This window comes from Petaurus breviceps, unplaced genomic scaffold, assembly GCF_028583685.1.
Source record: "Petaurus breviceps papuanus isolate PSGF00001 unplaced genomic scaffold, PetGlider_PUasm1.0 313, whole genome shotgun sequence".
In the NCBI taxonomy this organism is placed as follows: Eukaryota; Metazoa; Chordata; class Mammalia; order Diprotodontia; family Petauridae; genus Petaurus; species Petaurus breviceps.
The window spans coordinates 473,439-490,515 of record NW_027186073.1 but is presented as its reverse complement, the minus strand read 5'-3'; positions in this window follow the sequence as shown (position 1 = coordinate 490,515).

Here is a 17,077-nt window from a genome sequence, read left to right as displayed (position 1 = left end):
AAATTGTTTTATCCTTCACCTCTTTCAGTTAAAAAAAACATGAGTATGAACTCCACATGCAGATGCACACATACTCATTTATGGATTACATATTACAAAATATAGTGCTTTATCAATGTATTAAAAATCGGTCAATTTATTAAATGCTTAGTATGTGTCAGATAGTAGTTTGAGTGTTGGGTTACAAAGGAAGACAAAAATATTATCCCTGTCCTAAAATACATTTTAGTGGAAGAGACAAAATGTAAATAACTGTACATATAAGATACATGCAGAGTAGATGGAAGGTAATCTCAGAGGGAAGGCACTTAGCTAGGGAAGTTGAGAGAGGAGCAGAAAAGGCTTCTTACAGAAGGTGGGATGTGAGCTGCATCGAGGGAAGCCAAGGGATGGAAGTGAGGGGAACACTGTGTTCCAGGCTTGAGGGAGTTCAGTGCAAAGTCACAGAGTTGGGTCATCATGGTCCTGGATAAGGAATAGTGCAGGTTTTTCCTTAAGAAGAAATAAAGCCTGATGTGTGGGTAAGAACCACAGTAAGTGAGGTACAGATTGCTTAAGTGATTTGTCTAGGGTGATACAGCTAGTGAGGTGCCAGCATAACCTTGGATAGTAGCAAAATTTGGTCTGGATTCCCATCACTAGATATATTTTGGTTTCCTTTTCCAATATCTCAAAGCTACAAAATTCTATCATTCTCCAATATGATTTACCTAAAAGCAAAGAAACACAAGCAAAAGAGAAAATAACATAGGGCCTGTATTCATAGCATGTATAACCCCAAGAGGAGAAACTAAAGCCTAAAGACTCTTTCTCTACCCAGAAACCTAAAATAGCATGTGCTCCCTAGCCCTCCATTTAGTAAAAAGTAACAAAATTTTATAATCAAAAACCTATTTTTCTAAATACCTCTGAATGAACTAGTTCAGCATAATAACAATATTTTTGACAGGAAAAATTTTGGCAACATCAAGTTACATATAACTGCAAGTATCCAACTAAATTGATTGTCAGTTAGCTATGATTGTTATTATGATTTTTGTTATTGTCATTACTATTAATACGAAATAAGAAATTAAATAAAGGAGGTACTAAATTTTAGGAGACAAAAGCTAAACTTGAGCTGTTGAAAATCTTCAATGAATTCAAATTCTAGAAATGCCACTCAAAATGGAATACATGACAACAATAATACTGGTCCATTTCAAATTATTTTGAAAAAGAGATAGACATCCTTAAATTGAAATTTCAAAAAGCCTTTTTGAGTTTTATATCAGAGCAACTATAACAAAACTAGACAATTCAAAACAGCTGGCATTTGCTATAACTATCATGGCCAATCAATCACTCAATAAATAAATATTTATTAATCTCCTCATGAATGAAGAAAGTGGTAACACATGTCAGAAAAAGCACACAATGTTAGTAGTAATACTACTAAAGACATAAGCTAAACCCCATGCTGGCAAAAGCAACTTTAGAGAGCTACTGAAAAACTAAAGAAAGGAATTGTATGTCTATGTCATTATCTAGCTGCTACACACAATAAAAAATTTGTACACTCTATATCCAATTAAAGGTAAGCAAAAAGAGACACATATTAATGTAATCTAGACAACAAAAGCCTAGCAGACATGCTAGATTTCCTAAATCACCAACCAAAAGTAAAAGTCAAAAGATGTATGGTTTACAAACACTCAGAGCAGCCCAAAGAACAAAAGAAACAATTTAGTAGGAAAAGTGATTAATCCTATGATTTCACTGATTTAAGAAAATGCTGGATAACCTACTGGTTGGAGCATCTGCCTGCCTCCAGTCTCTCCCAACTCCAATCTATCACTAAAGTGTCCTAAAGCACACTTCTAATCATGTCAGCTTCTCCCTGCTCAGTAAACTACAGTAGATTTTATTCTGCCTTGATTGATTATCATGAAACCTTTGACTCTGTTTTGCACTCATGGATTATTATTGTACACAATAGAGCAAAGTTATGGTGAGAATCAATCATTCAACGAGGATTTATCACCTATTCAACTAAGAAAATTCCTTTCGCACACAATGATTACACATTTATGGACAACATAAATTTGTTTGACACAGCCACCTTTAGTACAAGTTTGCTAGTTTTAAGGGAATAAAATTAAATAACTCTATATCACTATTTGTCTCCCTTAACCAAACTTTTCAGATTAACAATCCCCAGTGCTTAGCACAGCTCTTATAATGCAGCAACCACTTAATGTTATTTTCATTCTTTCATTTATCCTATGATTGAAAAAACAGTAGCCTGGTGAATTTGGCTCTTAGGAAGTCAGTAGTGATCTTGGAACAGCAGTTTCGAAAGTGTTCTGGAGGTAAAAGTTCAAATGACAGAGGCTGGAAAAAGAACATGTGGTGACATATCAAAGGCAACTTTTTAAAAGAAGTTTGGCAGTAAATGAGAGGAGAGAGATGTAATAGGACCTAGATGGGGGCAGAGTGGTCACAGGAACAATTCTTTAGAATTGAAGAGACTAAAGTCATGTTTGCTGGCAGATAGGAAGGAACCAGTAGGGAGAAAATTGAAGATACATTAAAAAGAGGAAATGACTGCTGAAGCAAGGTCCTAGAAAAGGAAGGAGGCAAAGGGATCAAGGATGCAATTAGCAGGATTAACAAAATCTCTTCTTCTGAGATCAAAGGAAAGGAAGAGATTGTAAGTGATGATGGTGAGAAATTCTGGGGAATGAAGGAGGGCTGAGTGACAAGAAAATGGCCTTGATATTCTTGGCAAAGGCTAAATCATTCTCTCTTTTGTTGATGAAAGCATTCAGCTGCATGCCACAAGTTCTAATATGTTGTCTCCTTGTTGTTATTAGGTTAAATCTATCTGTTGTGAGAGGGTAGCTTATGATTCTGTCCTTGAAGAAAGATGAAATTTTTTGTTAATAGTCATTGTGTAGAATGAGTTTGGAAGTCAATAATGGAACAGAAGGAATTCAAAGTGGTGATGGATTGTGTGAAGAGATTATTAGACAGGTCTTTCAACATGTATACCAAAGTCTTCAAGGATGATGACAAAGGGAGGCATATAAAAGATGATGCACTCTCAAATTTATTAAAATCACTGAAGGATTTGGCAATGAACTAGTTGTTTTTCAGTTATATCCAACTCTTTGTGACCCTGTTTGGAGATTTTTGGCTAAGATGCTAAAGCTGTTTGCCATTTCTATTTCCAGCTATTTTATTTTATGGATGAGGAAACTGAGGTAAAAAGGGTTAAGTGAGTTGCCCAGGGTCACACAGCTAGTAAAGTAAGTTTCTGAAGCCATATTTGAACTCAGGAAGATGACTCTAGGCCTGACACTCTTTGCACTGTGCAACCTAGCAAAGACCAAGAGATCAGTAAAGAACAGCAATAAGAATGAAGATGGGATGGTATAAATGGACTGCATGGGCTTCTAAAAGGAAAAAGGGAAGGAACAAACTCAGAGAAAATACCCAGAAGGCAATGGGGAACAAAGAATGTGCTACTCCTTCCACTTAGCCCCAGGTTTTGATAACAATAAGAAAAAGAGTGGCCTCCAAAGGATATGCTTTCAATGAACACAATAATTTTAGGGACAATCCAGGCTGAATTAAAAGAAGGGGGAAGAAGTGTTACTTTAAAATTTTGAGGAAGTAGAAGAGTTAGAGAATGGTGAGGTCTAAGCCAAGGTTGAACAGGAGGTTAAGAAATTAAGATGAGAAAAATGGTAGGATGGATAGATGAGACAAAGAAAGAATTTAGGATGATGACATCTTGAATATGTTTATAGGTACTTCTGGAAGAACAATTAGAGATGATTTGCTATAGAAATCTCTAGAAGAAATTAACTTTGTTAACAGAGCTTTGCATTTGCATTATAGCAGCATTTTTGTGCCAGCAAAAATCTAGAAAGAAAGTGGATGCCTATCAATTGGGGAATATTGTTATCTCTGTGCAGATGACAATACAACGTGCTTGGCACATAACAGGCGCTTAATAAGTATTTATTGACTGACACATATGACTGAAATATAAAATAAACAATTAAAAAGATAAAACCCAGACTTAAACACCAGTCCTTTTGGACAGAAAAGGAGGAAATAAAACTTGGATTTTCCTTAATTTGTTTTATTCTTCCTCAGTTTCTAAAATCACTATCATATCTGATATTCAGTAAATTCTTTCTTGCACAAAGTAGAGGTGTGGCTTTGGGGTTGTAACACTTAACCTAGTCAAGCCATCCAGTGTCTGTTATCTTCAGATAGCCTTCTCATGCTAGATCCTAACAAAAGCCCATTCTCTTTGTTCACTGCTTCATACCTATTGTCACCCCAGCCTACTGGCCACTCCCATCAAGATTCTCCCTAGACCCCTCCCCTTCCACCTTCTCCCCAGACTACTTATATCTATATCCTTATATCTGCCTATATGCTTCTGACAGTCTTTCTGTATCTGTCTTGTTTCCAATAAGGTGCTGACCTGGTGACATTAGCCTTATAAATACTCAGATTCTTTAAGAGTCTGATCAATATGGTGGTTGTGATGTGCTGTGCTTGGGGTGTCGATGTTTGCAACATCAATTTTTAACATCAGTTTGTAAAATCAATTTGTAAAACCAGTTTGAAACTGGTTCTCTTGTGTGTGTGTATATATAAATTTTACAACACATTAAGTTGCATTATAATTTTGATTTTTCTTTCCTATTTTTGTACCATTTTTAAAAGTAGGTAATATGTACACATTAGTGTATAAGATGATAGATGTACGATTGTGGGAAAGTTGAAGGATGATAATGAGCTGGAAGAAACAGGGTTATGTAGAAGAAGCATGCAGTGGGCAGGGCAGACCCTGACCTGTTCTTTATTCTCTGAATGTTGGCCCTATACTTCCCTCTTTCATGTAGCATTTTTCATGAATGAAGACTAAGTACTCTTAGAAATCTACCATTTAAACACTGTCTTTACACTATGAAGTCATGAAATAATTCTTTTCTAGCCAAATCTGAACACTAACTGATTTTCATGGTAACCTCAAAGGAATTTTAGAATGGATTAAAGATGAACCTAACCAACTTTAGTTTAGCTCCCCAAACAAAATCATGAGTGAGGAGTAGTGAAGAATGTAAGTTCTTTAACACCAGTTCTCATCTACATTATCTGAGAGAATTCTGGGACTGTGCATAGCTTTATGATCTCCAATTCTTCAGGACATCTTCCCTGTACCCTTGCAATTTCTGTTCCAGATGCCTCTTATCTGTACCTATTCTATATTAGTTATTTTGACCAGTTAGCATGAAATCAAGTAGAGGAATTAGAACAGTAGGAAAGAATTTTCCCCCCAATTCACATCTCTAGAAATGTCAGGTGATGAGGTACCTACGTAAGTGCCTAACAGATATTCTTGAAATATCTTTCCTTTCACTCTTCTCTTCTGCTGAATTATTATTGTCATGTTACAAGCAATGAGTGACATCATTTTTGACCAAATAACTAGCTGCTTTTATGTGCCTAATAAATTCTTCTATCTGTCCACTGCCATGATAACTGAGGATAAAAAAAAAACCTAATTTCATATTGCTTTAAAAAGTTCTGCTGTGAGGCTCTTGTCACCCTAAATGAGGTAGAATCCCCAGGGTCATAACACTGCAGTTGGAAGTGAAATCTGAATTCTAGACCTAGGTTTCATGGATACACTGTGTAATCTGTGAAACGTGAATTATTATGGTAAATTAGATAAATTAGATAGATCACAGGAAAGGGAAAGGGACTAAGCCGTTATGTAATGTAGCACTTACTTTTTGCCCAGAATAATGCTTTATAAAAATTTTATCATTTGATCTTAACAACAACCCTAGAAGGTATATGTTGTTATTACCCCCATTTTTACAGACAAGGAAACTGAGTAAGCAAAGGTGAAGTAACTTGCCTAGGATCAGAGAGCTAGAAAGTTTCTGAGGTTGTATTTGAATGAAGGTCTTTCCAAGCCCAGCACTCACCACTCTGTCTCCAACTACTTCATGTGGCAGGTGTAGAATAATCGTGGCAGTACTTTCTGAACATTTAGAGTAGAGAGTGCTATGGTTTGAGCTGTGTAATTTGCATATGATCACTTAAAAGTTTTTTATTTTGAGCTCTCAATTTTCATCATTTTTCTTCCATCTTTGCCCTAGTGAGAAAGCAAGAAAAATGGAACTGGCCATCATTTAACATGTATAGGCAAGGAAAACAAATTCCCACCAGAAAAAAGTCCAAAATTAGACAAAACTTCCACTAACTTTAATTTCCATTCCATTAACCGTGATTGTTCATGAACCTGGAATTATGGGTGGTCTAGTTCTTCATTATTAAGAGTTCCTAAAGTCACTCAAATTTATTTGTCTTTAAAGTTTTATTAAACACCAATCAGAAGGTTACCCTTTAGGAAACTTTTGTCACAAAAGAAGAAAAGCAAGAATACCCAGCTTCATTAAAAACTAGAGGATATAATGTTTTGTAATGTATGGCTTCATGACATGAGGTAGGGGCTTAGAGTAGTCACCTGTTACTGACTTGTTTAGAAAGCCTTGCTTAAGGCCAGTTGAGGATCCTTGCAGAAAACAAATCTTAGGATAATTGGAATCACCTTGAGGTTTCTGTGACTATTGCTTTTCTTACAGTTGTTTATTTTTGGTCAGGTCTAGTTTCTGTCAGAAGTGCATATGGAAACACCAGTTTTCCTCCCATTAAAACTCAAACCCACTTTCTACAACCACATGCTACCTATTTATCAAGAAACCATTTAAATTTAATTTCATTTATGATTTCATTTGGTAATCAGATGGAAGATTGACTGGATTGGAGAGGGTTATAAATGATAAATGAGTTGATTAAACATGAAGTTCTCCAAGAATTTATACTTCTTACCCTGCCTCTATCTTTTCTTTCATGTAAAAAACCCATCATCACTACATCCGAATATATGAATCGAGAAAATCCAGTTTGAAATCTCGACGTTGCCCCTCCTATAAGCATTATGTTGTGCAACTCATTTCATTGACTTTGTTTAATTTCTTTTGAACCCTTTTAGAAATATATGTCTGGGGTGGGGGGATGGGGATTGAGGTCCATATATCTCTAATGGAATTTTATTTTTTTGCTTTTTGGAGGGCAGTTGGGTTTATGTGACTTGCCCAAAGTCTCACAGCTAGTAATTGTGTTAAATGTCTGAGGCCACATTTGAACTCAGGTCCTCCTGACTCCAGGGCCAGTGCTCTATTCACTGCACCACCTAGCCTCCCCGGTTCTAATGGAATTTTTAGCAGTGATATCTCTAAGTCTTTTGTTCTAGTTTTACCCTTCGATGCTGACGTATTTACTGACTTGGGATATACAAAGAATTTAGCAACTTTGCTTTCACTGTTCCGGAAATTTTGTTTTCATTTTCATCTCCACAGATTAATCAGGATAGCAGAATCCCATTTCCCTACCTATTTGAACACTGAAGAAAAATTACTTTCAATGAGCAGCCAAATTCATTTGCATCAGGAACTTACCTGTAAGGATATACTAAAAAGGTAAGCAGTACACTTGTCTTCTCTCTTTTGACAATTCCAATATCCCTGTGCAGTTTTTTGTTTGTTGGTTGGTTTTTTGCCTTTTGGAGGGCTATTGGGGTTAAGTAACTTGCCCAAGGTTACATAGCTAGTTTTTTTTTTGTGTGTGGGTGTTAAGTGTCTGAGGCTGGAACTGAACTCGGGTCCTCCTCACTCTGAGGCCAGCACTTTACTCACTGCGCAACCTAGAGCCCCCCCCTCCCCTCCCCGTGCAGTTCTTTATAATATGATGCTCAGACTATTGCAATATGGATTGCTTGGTCTTCTTGCCCCAAGCCTCTCCCCACTCTGGTCCATCAACAGAGCTAACATAGTGATCTTCCTGAATTGCTGATCTGACCGTCACGTTAGCCACTCTCACCTTCACTGAGTAAACTTAGTTTACTCTCTGTCATCTCTTGAATCAAATAAAAAATACTGTTTTGGGTTTTCAAAGCCCAGAATAACCACTTCTTGGGCCCCAGCTTCCATATTCTCACTATACCTTACAATCTCCCACATGCTCTGAGGTCTAATGACACTGATATGTTTTCTTTAGTGTTCTTTACACGAGATGCTACATCTTTTACCTGCAGGCAGCTTCTTTGGCTATCACTCATACCTGGAATGTTTCCTCCTAATTTTTGCCTCCTATTGTCCTTTGAATATTTTAGGTTCAAGACAAAATTGCATGTACCCAGAGCCTACGTGGATGAGCTGATACCTGGATGAGCCCAGGTATCAAGCCAATTGCATGTACCCTGAGTTTAAATCCTGTTAAAATCCTCTGTTTTAATGGCAGTAATAACCTTGAGTAACTCTGTTTTAAAAGTTTGGAATTATATTTGCTCTCCTTGATGACTCCTGACATCCTCTTCCCTATTTAATGGTTATGCCTCTTCCCCCTCCATAGCTTTCAACTCAGAGATTCAGTCTCTTACTTCAAGATGTGGTCTATTTTTGGCTTTAAAGACTAATGTTAAGTATATTATTTATAGCCAACTTTTGCCAAACTTCCCTTCCATCTTATACCAACTGAGGAAAGAAGAGGTTAATGATTTGCCCAGGCTCACATGGTTAGGAAGTATTCTGAGGCAGGATTTGCATTCATTGCTGTCTTCCTTACTTCAGGCCCAGCACTCTGTCCACTGTGCCATTCACTGAGACACAACTTATTTAGTTGTTCCCCTTCTGATAGGTAATTTATATACTTTGTGTACCATTCTGTATAAATGGCCTACTGGATACAGTACTGGATATGGAGTCAGGAAGACCTTCTATTCAATCCTCAGGTAACTTCAGTAAAAACCAGTTAAGTGGGGCGGCCAGGTGGCTCAGTGAGTAAGAGCACCAGCCCCAGTGTCGGAATGACCTGGGGATCGAATCCCAGCTCAGATACTTAGCACCACACCCAGAAATAACTGGCCCTGTGTAACCTTGAGCAAGTTACTTAACCCCAATTGCTTTAAAAAAAAAAGTTAAGTACCATGTGTGCTACTTTTCTCATCTATACTAATCACACACATCTGTTCCTTAGTCATCATGAAAATCAAATGACATAATATGTACAAAGGACTTAGCAAACCTATATTTAAAAGTACTACATAAATCCCAGATGTTCTTTGCTACCAGAAATAGCAATGCGCTTGTGTAATTTGGGACTGTGGGGGATACAAGACTCTTACCCAAATAAAAAAATAAAACAGAAGTTTCTCAAGGCAAAAACAGAAGCTCTTTACTTTCCTAGTCAATTCTCTTGAGAGTTGGGCATCACCTACCCCAGAGGAAGCTGGTATAGGGAGGCACTGAACAGAGATCAAGCAGATGGTTATATACCCCTATACAAAGAATCCTAAGAAAACCCACAAAAGGCCTCCCCAATATCTGGACCTCCATTCCCATTGGTGGGATGTATGGCCTCACATTCTAAGTACACAAAGCAAACACATATTTCAGCTATTTTCCTTATTGAGCAAAAGCAGGTGGTTAAAAGAGCATCTAGGAGGGAGAAGGGGGGGGGAGGTATCACCTGATTTCCCTGAAATCAGGCCATTTAAGGGAAAATGAAACTCAGGCCTAGAGGGGGTTAGGACCTAGCTCAATTCTGGTAACTATTGCTCCTAGAATACTTTCACCCATTTCACTCAGGACCTTTTTCATTATTGCTTTTCTTTGAAATCATTTATTTATTTACTTAAAACCCCATCTCCGTTTAGGTCTACTCCTAGTTTGTGTCATTCTGAGTAGCCCTTGGTTACATTTTGATGATTTTTTTGTCCTAATTGTTCTCAGCAGTAAATCAACTGACATTTAGTTAATTCTAACTCTGATACCACTGAGCTAGTCAGTGGACATAAAAATCCCTCCTCACATATGTACCACCTCTCCACATTGTCTCCTAGAACCATGTCTTTAATTCAGAAAAAAATGCATATTAAATATTTCAGTGTCTATGGAGCCATTCATTTTGTCAAGTTTTTCTTAGTGGTATTTATTGTCCTGATAGTGCAATATTTGGGTCAAAGTGTTTAGAACTTTTATTAAGTCTAAATTGCATTCCAGAATTTTTTACTCCAATTCCTAAAATTATTATTAATGCAGTAGTACACCTGTCTTTCCACAATCCAGGCAACACTGAGTAGTACATCTTTTTCCATCTTTGCCAATTTGTTGAGTGTGTTGTTAAACTTCAGGGTTCAAAAAATTAGACATTTGCTAATTTCTTTTTATATGAGTGAGATTTCCTTCTATATTCTCTTCTGTCCTGTCTTAGAGAGCCACCCTTTATAATACAGAATTGAAATAATAGTTAAAGGTGAAATTTTTTTATAAAGGAAAATCACTCAAAAAATTGAGATTTGACATTGCGTGCATTCATTCATACCTGTAAACTTTCAGTTTCTCAAAAAGTGCTCATACTTCTTTTGGAACATCTTTTACTTTATAATTAGTCAATATTTATTTTCACTAGTTTTGTGATCAACATTCTTTCCATGTCAACAGCCTATCTCTCTTGAATCATTTGTCTCCATGATATAATTTTTGGCACTTATCTATGTATTTTTTTGTTTATTTGTTTATCCGTGATCATTAAGTTCTATTCATTATTGCTCTGGGTGTTTTCCAAAATTGATTCTTCTTAGTATTTAGTATTTTTAGACTTCCAGCTTGACACCATCATTAAAATACAGCAGTCATTTAATAAATGATTAAGATAAAGGTGTCTTGTAAGGTCTATATAAATGGGAAGATTATTCCTAAATACTTCACAATTTCACATTTATCAGTCCTCAGCAATAATATTTGTCGACTAAATGGCGGGTGGTCTGAATCTTGACAATGTAACTTAACCATCCTTGTTTTTTTATTGCTCTTAATTTTTATCTGTTTCACTGAACTTCTAATCATGTTGAAATTATTTACACTATTTACGTGAAAATTGAACAAAAATTCAAGTGAATGAAATAATACTATAAAGATAGCATGCTGGAAAATTTTAGCAGTCTATGACATTGAGGTATGTAAAAAAGCAATTGGCCAAGATGTTGGGGGTGGGGGACAGGCATAATTTACATTTTGAGTAATGCAATGCAGGCATGGACAAAATAAAGTTCAGATTTTTCACATTTTTAATGACATGTTGACATTTCTTCCTTACTGTTAAATGTTTTAAAATATTTATTCTTTTAAAGGATTGAGTCATTGGAGGAAGAAATTATCTGCAAGGAAGTAAAAGTTTTGATTATTGATTCTATTGCTTCTGTGGTCAGAAAGGAGTTTGATACTCAACTTCCAGGCCATGTAAAAGAGACAAGTAATTTTTTGGCAAGAAAATCATCATTATTGAAGTATTTGGCTGAGGAATTTTCATTTTTTTATATATTTGATTTTAAAACTTTCAATTCCATATTCATTCCCTTCCCCCCCTGCCACCCACCCCCACTGGGGAGACAAGCAGTTCAGTACAGGTTGTACATGTGCGGCTAATGCAAAACAATAACATAGTAGATATATTGTAAAAGACTCACTATATTTCCCTCTCTCCTATCCCACCTCCCACTTGTTCTATTCTCTAATTTGATCCTGTCCCTTTTCAAAAGTGGGTGCTTCTAACTTCCTTCCCCCCCAGCCTTCCCTCCTTTCCATCATCCCCCCTCTCATGCCCTTCCCCCCCTATTCTCCTGGAGGGTGATATCCCCTATTTAGTGTGTATTTCCCTCCCTCCTCAAGCCAGATTCAATAGGAATAAGGTTGACCCATTCCCTTTTGCCTTCCTATTCTTCCCCTCCATTGTAACCATTTTCCCTTGCCTCTTCTGTATGAGATAGTTTGCCCCATTCTGTCTCTCCCCATCTCCTCTCATTATATTCCTCTCACCTCTTAATTTCACCTTTTAAGTATCATCCCTTCCTGTTAAATTGGTCCCATGCCCTCTATCTATGTATACCTGTAAACGTATATACACACATTCACATATGTATTCATATGCCCGCATACCCTCATATAAAGACATATATATATATATATATTTCTAATCCCTTCAACTACTGAGAAAAGTTTCATAAGTTACAATTATTGTTTTTCCATGTAGGAATGTTAATAGTTCAACTTTGATAAGTTCCTTACGATTTCTTTTCCCTGTTTACCTTCTCACGCTTCTCTTGTTTCTTGTATCTGACTGTCAAATTTTCTATTCAACTCTGGTTTTTTCAGCAAGAATGCTTGAAAGTCCTGTATTCCACTGAATGACCATATTTTCCCCTGAAACATGATACTCAGTTTTGCTGGGTAGGTGACTCTTGGTTTTAATCCCACCTCCTTCTACCTCTTCAGTGTAGAAGCTGCCAGATCCTGGGTTATCCTGATTGTGTTTCCACAATATTCAAATTTTTTCTTCCTGGCTGCTTGTAATATTCTCTCCTTAATCTGGGAATTCTGGAACCTGGCTATAATATTCCTAGGAGTTTTCTTTTTGGGATCTTTTTCAGGAGGTGATCAGTGGATTCTTTCAACCTCTATTTTGCCCTCTCGTTCTAAAACATCAGGGCAGTTTTCTTTGAGAACTTCCTGGAGCATGCTTTCTAGGTTCTTACTTTGATCATGGCTTTCAGGTAGTCCAATAATTTTTAAATTATCTCTCCTGGATCTATTTTCCAGGTCAGTGGTTTTTCCCATGAGATGTTTCACATTGCCTTCTATTCTTTCATTTGTTTGGATCTGTTTAACAGCATCTTGATTTCTCATAAAGTCATTAGCTTCCATTTGCTCCAATCTAATTCTGAAGCAATGATTCTTCTCAGTCAGCTTTTGAGATTCTTTTTCCATCTGGCAAATTCGACCTTTTAAGGCATTCCTTTCCTCATTGCCTTTTTGAGCCTCCTTTGCCATTTGAGTCAGTCTGTTTTTTAAGGTATTATTTTCTTCAGTCAGGCTGTTGACTCTCATTTCACAATTTTCTTGCATTGTTCTCATTCCTCTTCCCAATTTTTCCTCCACTTCTCTTATCTGCTTCTTAAGGTCCTCTATGGCCTGTAACCAGCTTGTATTTTCCTTTGAAGCTTTTGGTGCAGGAGTTCTGACTTCACTGTTTTCCTCCTGTTCCATGCCTTGCTCCTTCTTATCCCCAAAATAGGAGTGTAATGTTGGAATCTTCTGTCTGCTTTGTTTCCTTTGCCTGCTCATTTTGCCACTCAATGATTTGACTTTTGGGCTTTTTGCCACAGTAGGACTCTGCCACCAGACAGGGGAGTTTTCCTCCCAAATGCTGGGGTTTTCTCAGCTGCCGGAGGTATTAGATGGGTGCCCTCTCTGAGGTCTCCACATGCTCTGGCAAGCTGGACACACACCCCAGGACCTCCACCCTAGACTGCAATCCAGATCCAAGCAGGTTAAAGCAAGAGCGATTACCCCTCAGACTGGTGCTTGGTCCCCCTACACTCTGCAGGCCAGGAGCTGAAGCCTCCACATGGCGCTGGCTGGCTGTGCTGGCATCTCAGCGGTTTCTCACCCTGGGGGTAAAAGCCACGCACTCCCACTTACTGGGTCCCAAAGTCCAGACTGCACTGGCCTCTCACCTTGTCCTTCACATCTATGTATTGATAAATCTGGAAAGGGCCACAGCTGCTGCTGATCTGGAGTCCCTCTGGCTGGCGGCTGGTCAGGCCCGCCCTGGGGCTAAAGCCTCTGCGTGGTGCTTGGCTCGGCTCCCAAAGCACTGAGCCGGCCTGCCGGGCTGTCCTCAGTAGGAGGTTAGCTCCTCTGTGTCATTTTGTGGGTTCTGCAGCTCCAAAGTTTGTTTAGAGTCCCCTTTTTACATGGATTGGGGAGGGTGGAAGCCGGAGCCGCAAGAAGGTCGTGCTTCTACTCCCAGGAATTTTCAACAATAGTAAGTTTTTCTTTCTTACACTGACATCTAGTATCAGGACAAAATTGTAGGAGAAAAAATAAAACCAAATTGTTGTTTTGTTTGGTTTCAATTTATGTTTCAGTTTCAACTTGGGGCAGACTTCAAAGTTTTAAAATGTTGCTCCAGTCATTCTTGCTCTTCATTTCCCCGGCATATACCATATTTCTCTCCCTCCTTTTGTCACATCCTTGTAATTGATGTCCATGTAATTGCACAGGCAGAATCATAGTTGTATTCCTAGTCACTGTTCCTTATGATATCATTTTCATGGTTTTTTTACTTATACTTGATCAATAGTTGAATTTGGGCTTTGATTCTTAAGCTAGAACTAAAGTTGTTTATAAAGAGCCTGAACTTAAGGACTTATTTTGGTGTATAAGTCATTTGCAAAAAATGGGTTTGATAACTGGGCATTTTTGTCCATATATGAGAGATAACATAGAGGCTTCACAGCATCATTTTGCATTTGGTTAGACCCTTTTGAGCTCTCAACAGACAATTCTGGATGCTTTCTAATTTTGGAATTTAGTCTTTGGATTTTTTCTGTTACAAATAAGAATGAGTTTTCTGTTTTGAGAAGGATTTTTCCAAAAACAATGAATTAAAGGGAGGTAAATTTCTTTTTTTTTTTAAGCAATTGGGGTTAAGTAACTTGCTCGAGGTTACATGGCCAGTTATTTCTGGGTGTGGTGCTGAGTGTCTGAGCCCGGGATTCGATCTCCAGGTCATCCCAACACTGGAGCTGGTGCTCTTACTCGATGAGCCACCTGGCCGCCCCGGGAGGTAAATTTCTGATTAAATTAACTCATCTAAGAAATAATTTCTAATAGGAAATAAATTCATTTTATCTGTCTTTAACTTTTCAAATACTGTACTCTTCATTGTTCTAGAAATATATCCTGATGGTGACAAATGAAATGGAAAAAAAGGTTAAATACAGTAATTTATGAGAATAAAATTTGTTAAGGACCTGTTATGTGTTTTGTAAATATATCTGGTAAAAGTATAAATAATTGAAAAATCTCTGCTTGCAGAGATCATAGATTTTAAGGGGAGAGAAAGCAAGGGCATATAGGAATATATACAGCTAAAAAGAAAGCTCCTAGCTAAAAACATACATTTTAAGTTGTCATAAATATCTACAATATCCATGATTGCAACCCTTGTGGCCAGGATGTACATTAAGCAGTAAGGGAGAGTTAATCAGAAAGGACTTCATGGCAGAAGTTGGTGCCTGACATTCACCTTAAAGATAGGTATTTATGTGGTGCTATTATTAAGGCGAGACCATTCAGTAATGGGATATGGCTACTACCAATACCATTCTCCAAGAAGAACAGAGAAAAGCATCATTTGTCTAGATAGTAGAAAATGAAAGGTAATACATACTGAGTTTGGAAAAATAGGTGGGAGCCAGGTTGTAAAAGGTTTTAAAGACTAGCATATCATAGAGATGGTTTCAAGTCACAGTAGGTTTATTGAATTCAGAAGTCAAGTGGTCACATCTGTAGTTGAAAATTACTTTCTTAGCAAGACATTTGAGATGAACTGCATTTGGTAAAAGAGTGATACCAATTAGCAGAAAGCAACATAATTAGCAGAAAGATCCATCTAGGATCCCTAGGAAAAATATAAATGTTACATTACCTTCTCAATATTGTTTGCGTTTCTCCAACTTAAAGAGTCCCAATATAATCTTAACACTCCCCTCCGCATATCCTGAACCTGCCAGACTGTAACAAGTGGTGACACAATATGTAGCCACAGTATATCTCAATCGTGTTTTCCTGTTTTATCAAGAATAATTCAAAAATGTGGTAAATACAGACCCATATATAAACACATACATCAAATTGATTTTGGCCATAGGACTGCTTTCATTTCTTATGCATTACAATCTGTGATATCTTCCAGGATTATTAGTAATACAGTAAATTTTAAGACTCTCATAGAGAGAATAAAATGTTATGATAACTTTGTGCCTTTACAGAAATCTGTTTTCAGTGGTAGCAAAGGCTAACATAAAATTTTCAGGTATTTCTTTTACTTTTAAATGTTTGAAAACTATATCAAATCAATTTTGGAAATTACTAAATTTGAAGACAAATTTAGAAATTGAAATTTCATATAAAATCAATGTGGGAAAGTTTCTTTGTATATAATTTTAAAAGTTTCATTTCATAAAATAAAATCACACAAAAATTTTAATGTTTCAGGGAAATCAAATAATCAGAAAGCTCTGCAAATGATTGAACATTAAACTTTGTTTCTCATGATTCATATATGTAGAAAAGTAGGCTAACTTCAATAAGGTTAAACAACAAAATGATAACAAAAATCTGTTTACAAATGAAAGGCATCCTACTTCTCATCTTCTGTTCAAGGCACAAAAGCACACTATCCCCTTGAAATCATGTTTTTGGTGTTGTAATTTGTCAGTTTTGGGCACAAAATTGTCCTCAAAATATAAAATGCAGAATGTAAGCTCTCAGACATCAAGGACTATTTCACTTTTTTCTTTATTTCCTATAACTAGGATAATGCCTGGCACTTTGAAGATATTTACTAAATCCTTCTTGATTGACTGAGTCTATTGAAGTTTACATTTATGCAGTAAAACAATGATTCTTTAAAAAGCAAGGCTTCTATGAGGAAACAACTCCATCACCAATGTAAATAAGCCAAAACCATACTTTCTTTTCTCCTGTAAGGTCCTGTTGCTTTCTTGAAAAACTTGAAATTTTTCTCCGAAGACCACCCACTAAAGCTATGCTTGAACAAGATTGTCCAAAAAAATGTCTTATGTGAACCCCAAATTCTAAAATGTTTTATACAATAATAGAAGTATATGGAAAAATTCTGACAAAATCAAGGACTAAGAAAAGAAGGGCCTGTGATATGACACATGACCGATAAATTTAGCACAGAAATACAACTGAGGCGTCTGTTACACTCTCCCTTTTATTTTTGATCTAATTACTGTCTCTATTTTGACATAATCTTTTTATGTTTTCTCTAAATATAATATGATGAAATTAGCTTTGAGACAAATGGGAAGTTAGTACTGGGCTGCTATCATCTCCCTAAACCAGGAAAA